Here is an 18,094-nt window from a genome sequence, read left to right on the forward strand (position 1 = left end):
CGGGATAATCAATTGGGCGTATGAATCCGACATCCAGTAATTTCTCCAGCTCTGCCTTGACTAATAATGCCACTTGTGGATGCATTTTCCTCAATTTCTGTTTTACTGGTTTTGCCCTCGGTTTGACTGTTAAATGATGCATTACTAAATCGGGGTCTAGTCCAGGCATATCAACATAAGACCATGCGAAGTTGACTTGTCATTCCTTAAAGAAGCTTATGAACCTTGCTTTCTCGGCCTCTGTCAATGATTGAGCCAAAAATATGTTGTGTGGAACCTCTGCTGTACCAATGTTTGTCTTTATAGTCTCCTCTACCAACATGGATGATTTTTCCTCGTATGATGCTGGGAGAATGTCAAGCCTTCCATCTTCGGGCGCCTCAGAGAGGTTTTCACCCTCAGATACGTCCTTTCTTTTTACTTTTTTAAAGTCAGATAGCGCCACAGTGTGGTTTTCACCACTTTCACATTTTTGCGACTAGAAGGCCCGACACCCTCACCAAAGTATGCCATGTTATTAAGCTCTATGGCGTATCCTGCTTTATGGTCTCCAAGAGGAAGATCATCGCGAATGCCAAGATAATCGACAATAGCTTCGTCATTTTGAAATGTATCAAGTTGTGCTGGTCCATCCTGATCCCAGTCAATGAGTTGGGGGTGTACGAGGGGAAGGTCTTTAGTGTTTTCAGAGTTCGCAAGGCTAATAGTGAAGATGTGGTTATATTCAGGTATGTCAAGATAGTCATCGAGGTCATCAATGGCACTCTCCTCATCAGTTTCGATCATGAGCGAGTCCAAATTATCATCACTAGTAGCACCCTCAGGGACAGGTGTCCTCATCCTATGTGATCTTGACCTAGGGCCTTGAAACGAATCTTGTGCGGGATCCTCATGGGTCGTTTCTTGACCAACTCTGAATTTCTTGTAAAACTCCTCCTCCTCTGTAGGTTCTTCTGGCTCTCTAAATGTCTCGTTGAGCTCATAGTCACTGGAGGATTTGTCTGAACCCCATTCCCATTCGTTGGAATCTGTAGAATAGTCATCTTCTTGTTGAACTTCAGCCACTTTGACTCGCCATATCTATTTTGTTCTTTTATTGTGAATCTTGGGATTTAGAAAACCAAGCCCCTTGGAGCGTTCCCTTCTTGTAGTTAGCTCAGGTTGTAAAGGCTCCATGACACCTTCTTTGCGTAGTCCAAGAGGACTTTTTCCATCATACCCGAATCTTTGCAGAATTTTGAAACCTTTGCCATAGTTCTCACAGGGTATTATAATTTGATCATGTGTATCCTCTTCAGCGTCCTTATATAGCATTTTATATAAATTTTCTTCCTCTAGTTCGCCCCATTTTTGAAAGACGGTAGGATCCCATTTGAGTAGCATGATGGAGATTTGCTTATTAGGATGTGGCCTCCCATATTCCTTGGGGGAGTTCATGACTTGTCGTAAGAACATTGTTTGATTCAGAGTGTATTCTCCCATGCCTTTGTCTTGAAACTTGGCTCTAAGTTCACCTTGTTTGGATGTAGAGGGCTTTAATGACTCAGGATCAATATATGCTGAAGAAGGAGTAGCCTCACGATTGCTGGGAATGATAGTCTCAGTATGCGATCTCAAGTTATTGCAATATATGAATGGATTTGGATCACCATTGACCGTTACCTCGACTCCATTATGAGGAAACTTAATGCATTGGTGGTATGTTGATGGGACTGCCCTCATTTCATGAATCCACGGACATCCTAGCAATATGTTATACGTGAGGTCTAGATCTAGGACTTGACAAACCACATCCTTTGTGACTGGTCCTATTCTTAGTGGTAAGGTGACTGTACCCTTGGACGAGCGCTCTTCATCATCATAAGCCTTAATAGTGATTTGGTTTGTAGAATTTACAGCTTTGTCAGAATATCCCAACTGTCTGATGGTGCTCAATGTACAAATATTAAGACCTGCTCCTCCATCTATCAGGACTCGTTTTATTCGGTGTTTATGTATAAAGGCTTCAATGTGTAGAGGTGCATTATGAGGCTGACTTATGGAGGCGTCATCGGCTTCTGTGAATGTGAGGGAGTGTGGAACGGATAAATATCCCACCATGGCTTGAAACTGGTCCACGTTCAGATCAGTAGGGACAGCAGTGTCTCTCAAGATTTTGTCAAGGATAGCTTTATGTGCAGGAGATATACGTAAGAGCTCAAGAATAGAGATGAGTGCGGGTGTTTTCCCTAACTGCTCTACAAGGTCGTACTCAGGCTTAGTTGACGGAAGATTGGTATTCTTAGTAGAGGTACCTGGCAATGTAATCTTACCTCGACGGGTTGTAACATGACATTCAGAGGTAGATGCAGACGAAGATCCCACACCTTTTAGGACAATTTTGGGTCTTTGAGAAGAATTCTCAGGATTTTTATTTTTGATAGTAATGGTAGAAATATGATTGTCCATTGAGATGTGATTAATAGTGGAATCATAATTGTAAGATGCTCTAGTGTAATTGGCTTGATCATCTGTGACTTTGCCTTTTCCCTTGTCATGTTTTGGGAATGGTTCCTTAAACACCTCATGCTCTTGGTTAGATGAATGTCCCTCAATCTCAATATCTCCTCTGTCAATGAGATCTTGTACAATGTTTTTCAATCGATGGCAATTACTTGTCTTATGACCCTTGCTCTTATGAAATTCGCAAAATTCATCATCATTCCACCAATTCGGTTTTACCTTTGGTTCATATGGAGGAAAATCTGGGACCGTGATCACTTTGTTTGCTACAAGCTTTTTGAATACTGATTCAAGTGGTTCTCCCAATGGAGTATACTTCCTTCGTGGTTTAGCAGCCGTTTGATTGTTCACTTGATTGTTGGTAGAACTTGAACCAGAAAAGACGAACTTTGGTCTCACTGTATTAGCATCAACAACACCATCATTAACTGTATTCTTGTTCTTGTTCCAAAATTTTGGTTTGTCCTTTCCTTTGAAGTCCTCTTTGTTTTCTTTGAATAGTTTGATAACTCCTTGTTCAATTAAAACCTTTTCTGTTGCTAGGCCCTTTTCAATGACATCCTTGAATGTAGACAAACAAGCTTTTCTGAGATCATAGCCAATAGCTTTATTAACGTTTTGTGTGAACATCTCCACCATTTGTTTTTGCGGGATCTCACAAGAGCATCTGCTAGCTAAGTTTCTCCATCTTTGTAAAAATGTTGCGAAAGATTCTCCTTCCTTTTGTTTCGTATTGCACAAGGTAGTAACTGAGACATCTGTTTCAATGTTGTAAGAGAAATGTTGGATGAATGCCTCTACCAAGTCGCCCCATGACTTAATACCGGGAGGTAATTGAGAAAACCATTCCATAGCTTGATCTCCTAAGCTCTGTGGGAACAACCTCATCAAGTATGTTTCTTCTGCTGCTACCTCAATGCAAGCTATGAAGAATTGTCTTATATGTGCCTTGGGGTCTCCTCTCCCTCTATATTTGTCAAATTTTGGTGTCACAAAATGCGGAGGAAACGGAGGCATTGGAATGCTCTTATCGAAGGGATAAGGGCATATATCTCTCATAGTATATGTGGGTTTTGATGTGCCCATGTCTTCCACTTTCTTTTGTAGATCTCTAATTTGTTGCTCCAAATTATTTTTGGGAGGAGATGGATTTCTTGTAGCATATCCCATGTTTGAAACACCCATTTGAGGAGGAACTTGTTGCATATATGGATGATACTGATCGTAGACATGTCCATATGGAGGTCTATATTGTTGCGACATATATGGAGCACTTGGCATAACTTCTTGTTGAGGGACTCCATATCTGTTTTGTGTGTATAAACCATATTCAACAGGTCTTTCATTTTCCATTGTGTTGCCCCCAATTTTGACATGAGGTCTCCTTGTGTCAAAATTTTGAGGATGTCCTTGAGTATCTACTTGTCTTGATTGACCCATATCTTGAGCATGTGTTTGAGCATAGGGCCTACATGATGGTCTTTGAATGTAAGTATCATATGTTTGAGCTTGTGTATGTGGGATTGCTGGTTTTTGAAGCAAAACTGATGGTGACTCAGGCATCATATTCAGTCCTCTATTTCCTCCACTATTTGGTCTCCTTTGATCCATGTTGGGTTGAGCTTGTTGTGAAGGTCGACTTTCCATAAGTTGAGATAAGTCAAAATCATGCGGTATTTTAGCTCCACTTTGTGCCATCATGTTTAGAAAGTATTGACAATCTCTCCTCATTATCTCTTCAACCAATCTATTGAATTGAGGATCCATTATGGATTCTTGTATGTCTGCTGATAGTATTGAAGAGTTGTCAACATTGTCATTGTGTGTAGTATTGTTGTTTATAGCATTTGCGCTTTCCACATTTGGATTGTGTCTATAAACATTCATGTCTGGTAATGTAGTGTGCTCAGGATTGTAGAATAGATCATTGTCATACTCATAAGAACTCATGTTTGCGGATTCTTGAGCTTCTTTAGCTATTTTCCTAGATTTTTGAAGGCGGGTTTCAACCATGAACTAGGTGTTAGACCAATATGTGAGAGACTAGATGAAAATGAAAAGAGTATGGAAGACCAAGAGTTGTATGGAGTGTAAATGAATCTTAGGTGTACTTGCAATGTCCAAAGTGTAAGACCAAGTATGTAAGTAGTAGAGTAGGTGTGACTTCCAAAGAGAGGATAGTTTCTCTTGATGAGGTAAGCTGACCTTGACTCTAAGTAAGACCAAATGAGACCCAAAGGTAAGAAACCTTGATGAGGGACCACTTAGCAAAGTGTAGTAGTATGTAGTGTGTTGACAAAGTATGATGAGGACAAGCAAGTGACCTTTTGACTCAAGTTTAGACAAGTATGAATGTAAAATGAGATGTGAAGCAATGATGGACTATGTGAGACCTTAGAACAGGCTGAATGCTAGATGAAATCTGAAGAGACAACCTAGGAAGCTCAAGTATGCCGAAACTGATTTTCTTTGTTTGCTTGACTGTTAAAATTTTCAAATCCTGACACAGACGCCTCTGTATACTTCACAGACGCGTTTTCAAGACACAGACGCTACTCTGTTTGACGCAGACGTGATTCTGAGATTTTCCTGTTGATGTTTGCTGGGACTGTAACAGTTTTTTTTTTTTTGCAATTGTGGACACAGACGCGCCTGTATACTTCACAGACACGATTCCCAGACACAGACGTGTCTCTGTTCGACACAGACGCTGATAAAAACATAGACGCTATTCTGTACTTCACAGACGCGTTTATCCGACACAGACGCGGTTTGAACAGACAAAGACGCGTTTCTGTAACCTTAGTGCAATCTTTCCTATCTGTGAAGTTGTTTTGTTGTGACCAAATCTGACTTTTCGACTGTTTTTCGTGACAAGAGGACACAGTGTTGATGACTCAATGTTTGCAGACTGTTTAGACTCCAAAAAGTGTGTTGTTTGATGTAAAAAGTTTTTGCATACACTTGAAGACACAAAAGACACAATGTTTTGTTGTTTTGTCTTGAATGTTTGAGTGTTTAGCATAAGACAAGCACAAATCTTAGGGCTGGCCAAGACAATAGTTGTTGATCCCACATAGGGTTTTACCCCCGAGGCTACGCTATTCAGAGCGGATACTTAGATGCTTGACCTCACTGGCTCCACCCTCGGCACTCACTTCTCGGGTCAGCCAAGCATCAGTCCCCATGAAAACTCCCCATGGCGAACTTTGTATCTCTACTAAGAACCGTATGTGTGTGGGCCGCTACCAGAGGTCCGACCTCCTGCCTCAACAACTAGAAGGATTTGGGCATCTAAAACAAAGAGGTGCTAGTAAGGGCATCCGCTCGTGTGGCCATACATGCGGCACTTTCAGCTCTGTAAATACAGAAGGCTCCCAGCCGGTAGGGGTTACGCCCTACAAATGATCAAATAAATTTGATCAAACGGGTTTATGGGGAGACATAGTGTCGGTATGAACTAATCAACACACGTTATCCATAGTTTTCACCATGAATACATTTGATTATAGTGGTTTGGATGAGGTGGGTTTTCCTCGCTACCACTTGGGTCGTTCTCTTCTCACTAGTAGTCCTAATGACCACACGGGAAGACAGGCCCTCTAAAGAGTAAACAAAAAGAGCCTATTGCTCAAGACACAAAAGACAATGATTCAATTTTAGTGCACCAATTGAAGTGTTTGCTAAGCTATGAAAACAAGGCACACAATAAAAATTACAAAACCCTAGCTAAGGCCCTGCAACAAACTTGTTAGTAGTTTGGGTTGTTTCAAATGATAACCCCTTCCTGCAAGCACACAAGTTAGGTAAATTTTAGAAAACCCAAAAAGACTTTGTGAAAAGGGGCCTTCAACAAAAACGTATTTGCCTCCAAAGCAAGCTGCACAAACTAGGTTAGCTAGATCTGCAAAGGTTAGCCGAAAATAAACCAGATCTGAAACCCTAAGTACAAAATCCGAAAACCCGAATCGAAAAACTTGAAAAATTTGCAAAACAGAATGCACAGACGCTGGTATACCAGACACAGACGCGTCTGTCCGACACAGACGCGGTTCTGTGATTCACAGACGCGATCACAGAACACAGACGCTTCTTTAGTCTACAGACGCGATAAGATGATGCACAGACGTGATTCGGAATCACAGACGCGACTTTCGGAAACCTGCAAAAATAGAAAATGACAGAAACACAGACGTGATCCAAGATATCGCAGACGCCTCTGAAATACAAAAACGTGATCCGAACACTCGCAGACGCGGAAAAAACCTAAAATGTCGTCGAAATCGTCCGATCTGCAACTTCAAAAATGCAAAATCTGCAACAAAAATGTTAAATGTAAAGGGACAAGAGTCCCACCGGGCGTGCCAAAATGTTTATGGTGAAAATGGATAACAATAATAACAATATTGAAAGACTAAAATGGATTCAACCACCAAACCCTGGCCTAACAATGAACAAAGATCCACCATAACATATGAAGATAACCTAAGACAATGCAAAATAACTCAAAATCATAAAGATTATACCATCACATGTCCAATAGGGTTTTGATCTCCATTCTTCCTATCTCCATTGATCTTGTTTGATATGCTTGCTCTCAGATTTTTGTATGCACAAGAGCTCAACAAAGAACGGAATGTGGTTGCAAGTGGAATTGTAGTGTAGTCAATTGATCAAGTAGTTAGGATGTCTCATTAGGGTTTGACAATGAAGAAAGCATCTTCTTAAATAGAAGACACAATATGAAATGGAGGGTTAAGATTGAGAGGTGTAAAAAGAGAGGTCGGCTAGGATTAGAGGGTAGGTAAAAGAAATACCAAAATAATGAAAGAGGTAGGTAGTGTATGAATTAAGAGATGAATGACATGTGTCATGTGTAGAAAAAGATAATGAATTAATTAAATAAATAAAGATTTATTTAATTAATAGAAGAAGTAGGACAATTAAATAAATAAAATATTTATTTAATTTAGGAAAGGGATAATTTAAATAAATAAATGTATTTATTTAAATGAGAAATAAGGCTAGAAGAGGATAAATGAATTAATTAAATAAATAAAAATTTATTTAATTAATAGAAGAATTAGGCTTAGATAATTAAATAAATAAAATATTTATTTAATTAGACATGACAATTTTAGGTGTCTACAGTATGCATAAATGTCTTGGTAACAGGGTGATTGGGGACCTATTATTTTGCACAGCATCTCTATGTGATATGTCTCAAAAGCGGGTTGGATTAGTTGCTCCACTAAAATTCATATTTAGGATTATCTAAATCAATACTAGGAAGAGACCCTATGGTGGCCATTGCATTGGTGGAGCCTAAGAGACTATGATAGCATTGGTCCAATTTGTTTCATCATTTTGTCCCTATTGTTGAGGATTTTTATATGTTTGTGGTGGCAAATTAGCATGCACTTGTAAGGAAGGATTGACATATGTTTGTTGAGGGGGATTGATGTAAGTTTGTGGAGGCAGTGGCTTGGTGGACACAATCATTTGGACACTTTTAGAATCGGTTACTCCATCTCCCACAACATTTGTATCTGTGTTTCAATATTTTTGTTTATAATTGTTTAGTTTATCTAGATGATCTTTTTAAATTTTGATGAAACCATTGTTAATTAAGGTCTTTTCAACTGATGGTCCCTTGGACATAATGTCATGGAAAGTACTTGCACAATTTAATCAGATATGATATGCAAGCTTTGGGTGAAGATTACTGATGAAAACAAGAACCAATTGTAAATCAGGAACTTTGCATGGGAGATGACCAATGAGGGCTCTCCATCTCTAGATATAGTCAAGTAGACTTTCTCCTCCTTATTGTTTAGCTTGGAAAAGATCAATTACAGAGATATCGTTTTCAACATTGTAATGATAATGTGCAACAAACTTCTCTGACAAGTCGGCAAATGTGGTGATTGAACCAAATGGTAGCTTTGAAAACCATTCTAAGGCAGTTCCATTGAAACTCTTAGGAAATAACCGCAATAAGTAATTTTTGTAATACGCCACTTCTTGGCAAGCCATGTAAAATTCTCTAATATGATGTTGTGGATCACCTTTCCCCTTGTATTCTTCAAATTTTGGCATTTCAAAATGTTTAGCGAACGACATAGCGGTTATTGACTTGTCAAAAGGCTATGGGCAAAGCTCTTCAAATTTAAAGAGCCGCTCAAAGTTATTTTCTTGTAGCATCTTGAGAGCTACCTTCATTTCTTCCCATTTAGTATTGACTGGAAATGGATATGGTGATGGCGTAGCGGATTGATAATGTGGTGTTTGGTAGGCGAATGGATGTAATTGGGTTGTTGTTGTGGATGTTGATAGCCTATTGTGTTTTTATAGATGGGGGGTTGTTGATAATTGGGCATGTTTTGTTGGATGAATTGTGGTTGTTGGTAGGTAGTCACACCATTGGTATTGTGTGGGTTGCATGTAAGAGGTAGCATTATGTTGTTGAGCAATGTATTGTTGACGATATTGTGGATTCTAAGGTGGATTTGTTTGATGAGTCCCAATATGAAGATAATTAGCCCCAACATATGTAGGATGATATGTGTTCGTTTGTTGATTATAAGGTGGGGGATTTGGGTTAGCACTACCTATTTTTTGATAAGTATTTCTCACAATGTAGGAAGAAGACAATGCTTGCAAGTAACTGACATGTTGTTAAGACACAGCTAGTTGCATAGTCACTTGTGGTTGAAATTGTGGCATAACGGTAGATTGTGACATAGATTGCATGGGTGGTGTAGATGATGTTGGTACGACATAGGCATGCCCCCAGTCATGGTCTACATGATGGGAGGTAGTGTATAGCCAAATATTCCAGTAGTCATAGCTTGTGTTTGTGCAAAAGACATACCTATAGGTCATGTAACTGCACATGGAATATAAAATGTGGTAGTGTGAACCAAATTAGCAATCGTGAGTATCTAATTCGTCATGGGAATTCAGGCAGCAAGTAGTGTTGATGGTGCAATTATTTGTATATTATGTACAAATTCTCCTAAAGATAGAAGTGGTGCAAACCCTAACGAATTGGCATAAAATGGTTGGTAATTTCATCCAAGAGTGCCAAGAGCTGGTAGTCTGATTGATGAAAATCGGTTGCCTTGTTGTGGGGGTAACATCGATGACTGGGCTTGTTGTTGTGGAGGAAATGATGATGTTGGCAAATATGTTTTTTGTTGAGGTGGTTATTATTGGGGTGGATCTTGTGGACTGATGAGCCAAAATAATGGCTCCATTTTGTCACATTTTGTCATAAAAACTCTTCCTTTGGTCATATGTTTGGATAATGTTTGGGTCATAGAACTTCCCTGGTTGATGTCTTTTTGGTATTATTAGATCTTATTTATCCTAGACCTAAGGTTGTTAGCTGGTGATCTTTATGCAATCAAACTATGCAAATTATCTAAATTAATCTTAAAATATGGTTTAATTTATGTTATGTTAGCATCAATGGATACACATGCTTTTGTGCACATTAATGCCATGATGCAGGAACGGCCAAAATGAGAGGATGACTAAGCTAGCAATTAAGGACACACATCATCATGCCATTGGATGCAAACCCAGTCAAAGTAGAGCAGCATTGAAGGAGTCCATAACCAATTGACCGCTTCCTTAGTAGAGAAATTAGTGGAGCATTCATTATTGTTCCTGATGAAGCATAAATCTAGGAAAGGAGGTTGCACTATATTTTCTCAGCAGTAGGACAGTTGTTTGTTCTACATTAATGTGTCGGCTTCTTCTTGTAATGTAATAAATCTTGGCCACCTATTCCTTTGGAACGTGAGTTGATCAGTTGAAAGTTTGTTATAAGTTTTTATTATAAATAAAGGTCTCTACTTCCTCGCGAGGGTAGACGGGGAGACCATATAGTGGATAGTATTCTGGTTCTCAAACTTTTATGTATTGAAATTAACTTCAATTGAATAAGATGATGGTAATGGTATTCTTAGTTTATCAATTGTTATCTAATTTTTAGATGTACTCACTCAAGGGGGCCCACTTGGTGAATAATTACTATGCATTTGTTAGTTAGTTTCCATTTCATTATAGTTGTTGTTTTGTTTTTCAACTATTCCTGCAACCACTGGAAACAGTTCTTGTGTTTGTTCTTGTAGCCAAAGTAGACAAAGTAGTTCATGTCCACTAACCAGAACATTGTTATCCGTAGTAGTTGCTTTAGTTGTTTTTAATTGTGTTTTGATAAATTGTTGGCATTATGATTCTGCATATTTCTTTCAAAAACTTTCATGTTCCTGCAGTAGGGTAGAACGACTTCAACTCGAGCTTAGTGCACACGCAGTGTTGGCCCAATTCAAGTTCATGACCCTGGTCGATAAAGTAAATGAATCTTTTCCATAGGAAAGGTAGCTACTCAGTAAGGATGTCCAATCTCTGAGCTAAGGTTTTAGAACCCACTTACTTTTCTAATTGTGAGGACCAACATGGACTAGCAATCACAAGCATAACTGAAAGTGCAATAGTCATACCTTAAGCAACCATGTTTGCAAAGATAATATCCTTGTAGATTTCAATAATGTCCTCTACCATTTGAGCATTGCTTGGGTTGTTGAGAAATTCATCCATAAATTCAACAAGATCAACATGCAAATCTATTGCATCTGATTGGTTTACCATGCTCTCATCAGGTTGAACTTGATTGAGTGGGATGAAACTGATGGGCACATTTCCTGACATAATGGGTGCCACACCTGAATGAAGATTTTGTTGAGGGTCAAGAAATCTTGCTCCAAACTCTGAAGGTTGTTATTCCATTGCGTGTTTAGACTAATCGATTTATGATCAGCATGAACTTTGAAGTAAAGATGCATGATGAGGAAATGCAATGCTAATATTAAAATTCAAATTGAATGCTTGATTTGATGAAAGATTAATGTGATAAAAATATTGGTTTGATCAAAAAGATTGATTTGTGAGTTTGACAAGCCCAATAAATGATGCGACAAAATAGTCACTCAAGAGGATGTACTCAAGCAACAAGATAGATCAATGCAAGCCAAACCTCTATCTTGAGGTGATAAGGCTATAACGATGTGATAGCTAACTCCAAGCATGATGTAGTCAAAGAACAAGGGATGGTAGTCGTTAAGATGTGGGCTATGTACCAACTCTAATATCTGAAACTACACGTGTATGAAAGACTAATTGATTTTTATTTGATTTTGAATTTGATCATTTGATTAGATTGGATGATTGATTCGATGCCCTGATTTTATTGGATGATTGATTGGATTAAATTTTGGTGTTCAATTTTGGATGTTTTATGTTTGGATTTCTCAATGTGACTTTGATGACAAGGACAATGAAAAAGAATGACAATCACAACAATGCAAATTTGAGATATGGTGACTATAGCTTAGGACTTGGATGATGGTTATGGAGATGCAAATTGATATCTATGTGAATGATTATGATAGTGCAAAGGGAAAAATTCTTTATTGGACAAAAGATCAAACTCACTGGGTGATGGCATAGACTCAATGTTTAAAAATTTGGCAGAATAGTAGTTCAAACACACACTCCCATGGTAACACAATGCAAACTCGTAGTTTATGATAGCAAACCTACAACTTAAGATGATGACCAACTAACTTAGATGAAGGAACGTTCCCACTAAAAGACGGTACAAACCCCAAGGTTTCTAGTAGCAAACCCACGATTTCTAACAAAAATCACGTTGGACGACAGGATAGATGATGATGTAAGACTCAGACTACAAACTCGCTGGACTAGGATGCGACTTTGAATGATTGATTGATTTGACTTGTTTTTGGAAAAAGATAGTTTTGTGGCACAAACACATCAAGCACAAAGACAATTGTCTTAACTCAACTGAAGTATGAGATCCTAGATTATCCCAAGTGATAGCATTTACTAATTTAAACATGAAAACATTTGAAGAAATTCACAACCTAAGCCTTGGAACACGGATACTACTCAATGGATCTCTTACAATAGAATACCTTAGACACAAAGAATAGATAGAAATTGGGTGGTGCTCACTCCCCTCCACGACATCAACACCTATTCTCAAACCTCAAAGATTCAAAAAATCTAGGAGGAATTTCTATCTCATTATGAAGGGTACATGAAGAGTATCTATGAGGTACGATCCGCACACCTTGAACCACCAAGCATGAGCTTTTAGCCACTAGAACAAGGTATCTTATCCGTATTTGAGGGCTCGATGACTACTCATTCGACAGTGACTCACTTAAGAGCCTATCCCAGTCCTTGTTAAAGGATTTTTACGTATCTCACATGAATGTGGATACTATGAGAACCATCATAGTACACTTTTCACCAAGTAGACTTCACCTTTCACCTTTGTCAATTTATATAACGGACCAAATGAAAGCACCACTTTGAGTTGCTCTTGGGGTGAGTACATCTTCCCACCAAGGCAAGCTCTCTACTAAATATAGTACACGTTCTCTTACACCGAAGGTCACGTGGAGCGCAAGGGGAGAGGATACTTGTATGCCATCTTTTGAGGGATCTAGTCTAAGCACAAATTAAAAAGTTACAGGGCTTTTGATCACCCAAGTTCAGTGGAAGGCGAGGGGAGAGCATATGCCAATTGTAACTCTTCTGAACATGGAAAACACAGTTAATTCCCTTAATGAAATGAAGTGTGCTCTAAGATAAAGAAGACACAAGATTCATTTTTTAAACCATTGTTTCTAGAGCAACCTTCTTTGGTGGTCCTACAAGCACATGTTAGAATTTTTTTTAAGGCCTTCTACAATTAAAATACATGCACACACATTAGCAAAGCCAGAAGATAGAATTGTTAGCGGATTAGTGAAACCAGGTAAAATTTATAATCTGGAAAAGTGAAAAAAACACAAAGAAACAATGTTCCCATTGTTCCATAGTTCAAACTTGATGCTACTATGATTTGCCCGCAAACCCGCTATTTGATAGTTCAAGCCTACTATTCTTAAAAACTACAGAAAATACAAAACTCGAGAACAGAAAAATAAAGAAGATGATTCTGGCAATACAAACCCGCTATTTATTAGTTCAAATCCACTATTCTTAAAAAACTACAGAAAACCAGAAACCTGAATTATTTGTACCTGTGCAATCCCGCTACTTATCAATTCTAACCCGTTGTTTTGTTAAAAATGTCAAAAAAATTATACCTGACCGTCGAGTGGCATGAATGCATTCTTGCGGTTACACAGCTCAATCTCACGGTTTCAAAAAAAGAGGACCTAAAGCTAAAACAGCTTTCATCAAAGCATAAATCGGCTTGCTAGATCACGTTCTTGCCTTCAAGACCCTAAAATGTGCAATAAACACATCTAAAACAACAACAAAAAAATGTGAGATTGGCTTGTGAAGTGGGTCCCACCAGGTGTGCCAAAAATGTGTGCAAGGACTTGTGAGTAAGCAAAACATATTGAAAATGCAAATCTAAACAATCTAAACTACACAAATACCCAAGAAAAAACTCAAAATGCAAATCTAAACTACACAAATACCCAAGCAAAAACCCATGATTGAACGTTAAAAAGAAGCTAAAAAAATAGAGAGTGTGCAAGGAATTAAAACTCTAAGCTCCTTTGATTTGGTTGTCCCTAATTTGATGTGTGCTCACTTTGGTAAGAGTTCTCGAAATTGCTCCATGATTATGCAAATATGAAATTTGAGCTAATTATGGGTGCAAGATGTATGTAGCTTGAGGATCCAAAATGACATTATAATGCTTCTATGATATGAGAGTTGATGGATTGTGAAGAAAAATAGAGACATTAAATAAGAATGGAGGGAGGAATGAAGATGCTTTAAAATGTGCCACTTGTCTCCTAGTGAGGCCAAGTGGCAAGGCAAATGGTGACAATTGTTCTATTTGAGGCTAAGTGTCAATGCATATGATGAAGAGTGGAGAGAAGTCCACATGCCAATTTTGGGAGCAAGACAACCAAAAATTAGATTATTTTCCAATTTGTTAAAAATGGGAAATGCTCACATATTAGGATAGGGTTGGTTAGGAGAATAAGGTTGGTTAGCAACCAAGGTTTAGTTAGCGAATTAGGATTAGAGGAAGGGTTAGAAGGGAGGGTTAAAGTTAGGAGCCATGTGCTCCAATACTATGAATTTTTTAATTCAAATTAGGGAATACAAAAGAATAACAAAGTGAATTAAATAAAATAAATAAATATATTTATTTTATTTAATAGAAGAAGAGGGAATTAATTAATTAAATGATCAACAAGATACATTAATTAATTAATAAGGTGTAGCTTAATTAATTAAATTAATTTAGCTAGAGGGGAGACATTAATTAATTAAATAGTGTAATTATTTAATCAATAAATGCAACAAATGCGGCTAAATTTGATTAATGAAATTAATCAAATTTAAATGTCAACAACAATCATCCCCCAATATCCTCTGAATAGCATGGATTGCCATCTCATGCATGGAATTGAAAACTTGCTTAAATTGTTTCTCAAAAACATCACCCAAAAACAACATTTTTCGTTTGTTGCACCTCAATCTCACTAGCGTATCCATGGTACCAATCTTAAATTTTCTCAAATGATTGTGGAAAGAAATTATTCTTGCCTCTATAAATCTCTTGCCCACATTTGATAATAATGTGGCCCATCGTTTGATGAAAATGACACCACAATCCTTGTACATTCCCATCCTTGATCGAAGAAGCTCAACCACATCAAACTATTTGGGCCCACCATCCACCTCAACGAGAAGCTCAACAAGCTTGTCCACATCCTAATTGGCCTCCCTATAAACATGGGTAATTTTGAAGTCCTTGAGCATATTTATGATGTCTTTGATCAGTCTCAACCATCTATACAATTTCCAATTTGGAATGATATTTTATCTGATCGCATTAACAGTTAATAACGAATCCCCTTCTAAACGAATCTTTGATGCTCCTATTTATCTCCCACATTTCAAGCGCATTAGTGCTACTTTGAATTTTGTGTCATTGTTTGTTATCACTCTCAAGTGTTTAGATCTTGGAAGATGAATATTGTCCAACTATAAAAATCACATAAAGGCCCATTTGAAGCAATACTAAATTTTGAAGAAGCGAGAGATGAAGGAGATGACACATATCTCTAGAACCTTTGTTGATGAAATATACCAAGATTGAGAGGACCATAGTGTATCTCTTCAAAAGTGTTCATGCTAGATGCCTAAGTGTGAACATTAGTTGAAGGAACATTGGGTACAATTAATGAGGTGTACAATGTAAACTGATCATCTACCTTCCCAACTATAATAATGTTTCTATTGTATAAATCTTGAATGATGATAAATTTTGGTGTGAACTAAACACTCTTCTATATCATGTTATGTGTGACCTAAAAAAAAGAAATGATATCAGTTGAAAATACAAGAATGCAAAAACCATCATTGAAGGATCCATTGTTCATTTCAATAAAACCTCTCCCACGAACACACATATAAGTGTTATTATTCATAAAGACATGTGGTGTAAAGAAAGTCTCAAATGAAGAAAATATACTTTGTGATGAAGCTATTCGATCTAAAGCTATAGAATCAAGGATCCATCTCCTTGAAATAGAATTTGCAATTGTGACAAATGCATTACCATTTTGTTTCTTTGACTATGTATAAGAAGAAGATAAACCCCCTGACATAGTTGAAGTTAATTTGATTTGGTTCTTCGTGAGAAGATACTTCAACTCAGTAAAATGTTGTTGATAACTCATTTATTCTCTCTAACTATTTGTGTCATCTTGATGAGGATCATGCAGTCTAATCTGAAACGTTGATGATGAAAAAACACATAGTTTAAACCAAAAAAGAAAAAAAACTAACATTAGTATTCCTCATGTCTTGATTTCTTGGATTTTGGACATTTGGGCTTCTCCTTTAATGATCTTTGGAAGAAAAAAAATTATTTTCTTCTTTGGATGTAGATTGTTGTTGTGAGTTCTTCTTAAGCTTATTTGTTTTCTTCTATTTGTCACTATAAAACTTTCTTACATTTTGCAAGTAGAGCTTGTGATTTTGAAGACTTCAAGGTGACCATTTGAATAAACTTATCTTACTCCATAGTGAGTGACATAGCTAAATCCTCAAAGTTACGCATCTTAACCTCACCCCCAAAGCACTCTTTGTAGTATAGAAGGTAGACATGAACACCAAATAGCCAAGGGCTCACTTAGAGAAAACACTCAGTTAATTATGTATCCAATTTTTCAATTTTACAATCATTCAATTGTGCTTTTAGTAACTTCATTTTGATGAGGAATTCATGCATGTTATCAAAATCACATAGATCGAGACTTAATAGATCATTTTTTAACAAATGTTATTCGATTGCATCTATTTACCTAAACATGTTTGCCAATGTAGTTCGCATAGCTATAGGTGTGGCAAGGTGCTCAATGTAAAATTGTATGCGGGAAAAGTGCGTCAATAAAACTTAATATGTGAAAATATGATAAATGACTTGTCCACACACACACAAAATATTCATTTAGGAATATGGTCATTTTTATACGTCTACAAAAATAACCAAGGACAAACATACAAGAACAAAAATTCAATGGCTTGTTTACAACTATAAAACCACTTAGTCTTTGTGTGCTCATCTTTTAGTTCACCATCAAACCCATGAATTATTTTGTACACCCTCTTAACTCTTAGCAATTTTTTTATTTCAAATTTTCATACAAAATAGTTGTAAGTTGTTGGAAGTGGAATTGAAGATTACTCCATGATGAAGCAAGCTAGATAGAATACATATCCAAAGGAATGTAAGCACAATCACAAGAAGACCCCCTAAATTCAATCAACCAATGATCCCTCTAGCACAATATGATTTAGGCACTTCATATGTAGTGCAATTATAATTGCTGCGAGCAAATATTGTCAAGTGGACTTGATCTCAATTGTTTTAAAAATATCAAAAGGGATTCAAAAATAAAAATATATAATAAAGCACAAACAAAATGAACCAACAACACCGCTATGTAGATCTCCAAAAAATGACACCCAAAAAGGACATATGAATTTACAAATTCTAAAAAATCTATGCATCAAAATTAGAAAATTCCAACAACATTGTGAAGTATGCACAAAAATAGACCAAACAAAGGGTTTGCATTGGAAAGGGAGCTCATCTACCTAAGATGTGATATGAAAATCAAGTGCAAAAGGCAAAACTCCAACCATGAAGGGTGTTGATTGGGAGGTTAGAAGATGGTGACATCAACAAATGTAAGTAGTAAAATATGTTATTTTGATGGAATAAACATCCATAACTTTCTACAATATTATTTTTGTATGAGACATTGCTTACTAAAAAATAAAAAATTGCTTATTTTAGAAAATGAAATTGTTTACTTGGAAATGAGATGGTTTTGGGTGGCATTGTTAAGAGTTGTAGAGCCATCACTAGTGGTGAAGTAGAAGAAAGGTCAAGAAGATGAGCTAGAGTGGCAACACAAGAGGTGTATGAGTTGTGACAAAGAAACCACTAGTTGTGACAAGACCTATGGTTAGTGTTGATAGTAGGGCCTTGATGCCATCACTA

The sequence above is a fragment of the Cryptomeria japonica genome, chromosome 11 (assembly GCF_030272615.1).
Source record: "Cryptomeria japonica chromosome 11, Sugi_1.0, whole genome shotgun sequence".
Classification (NCBI taxonomy): Eukaryota; Viridiplantae; Streptophyta; class Pinopsida; order Cupressales; family Cupressaceae; genus Cryptomeria; species Cryptomeria japonica.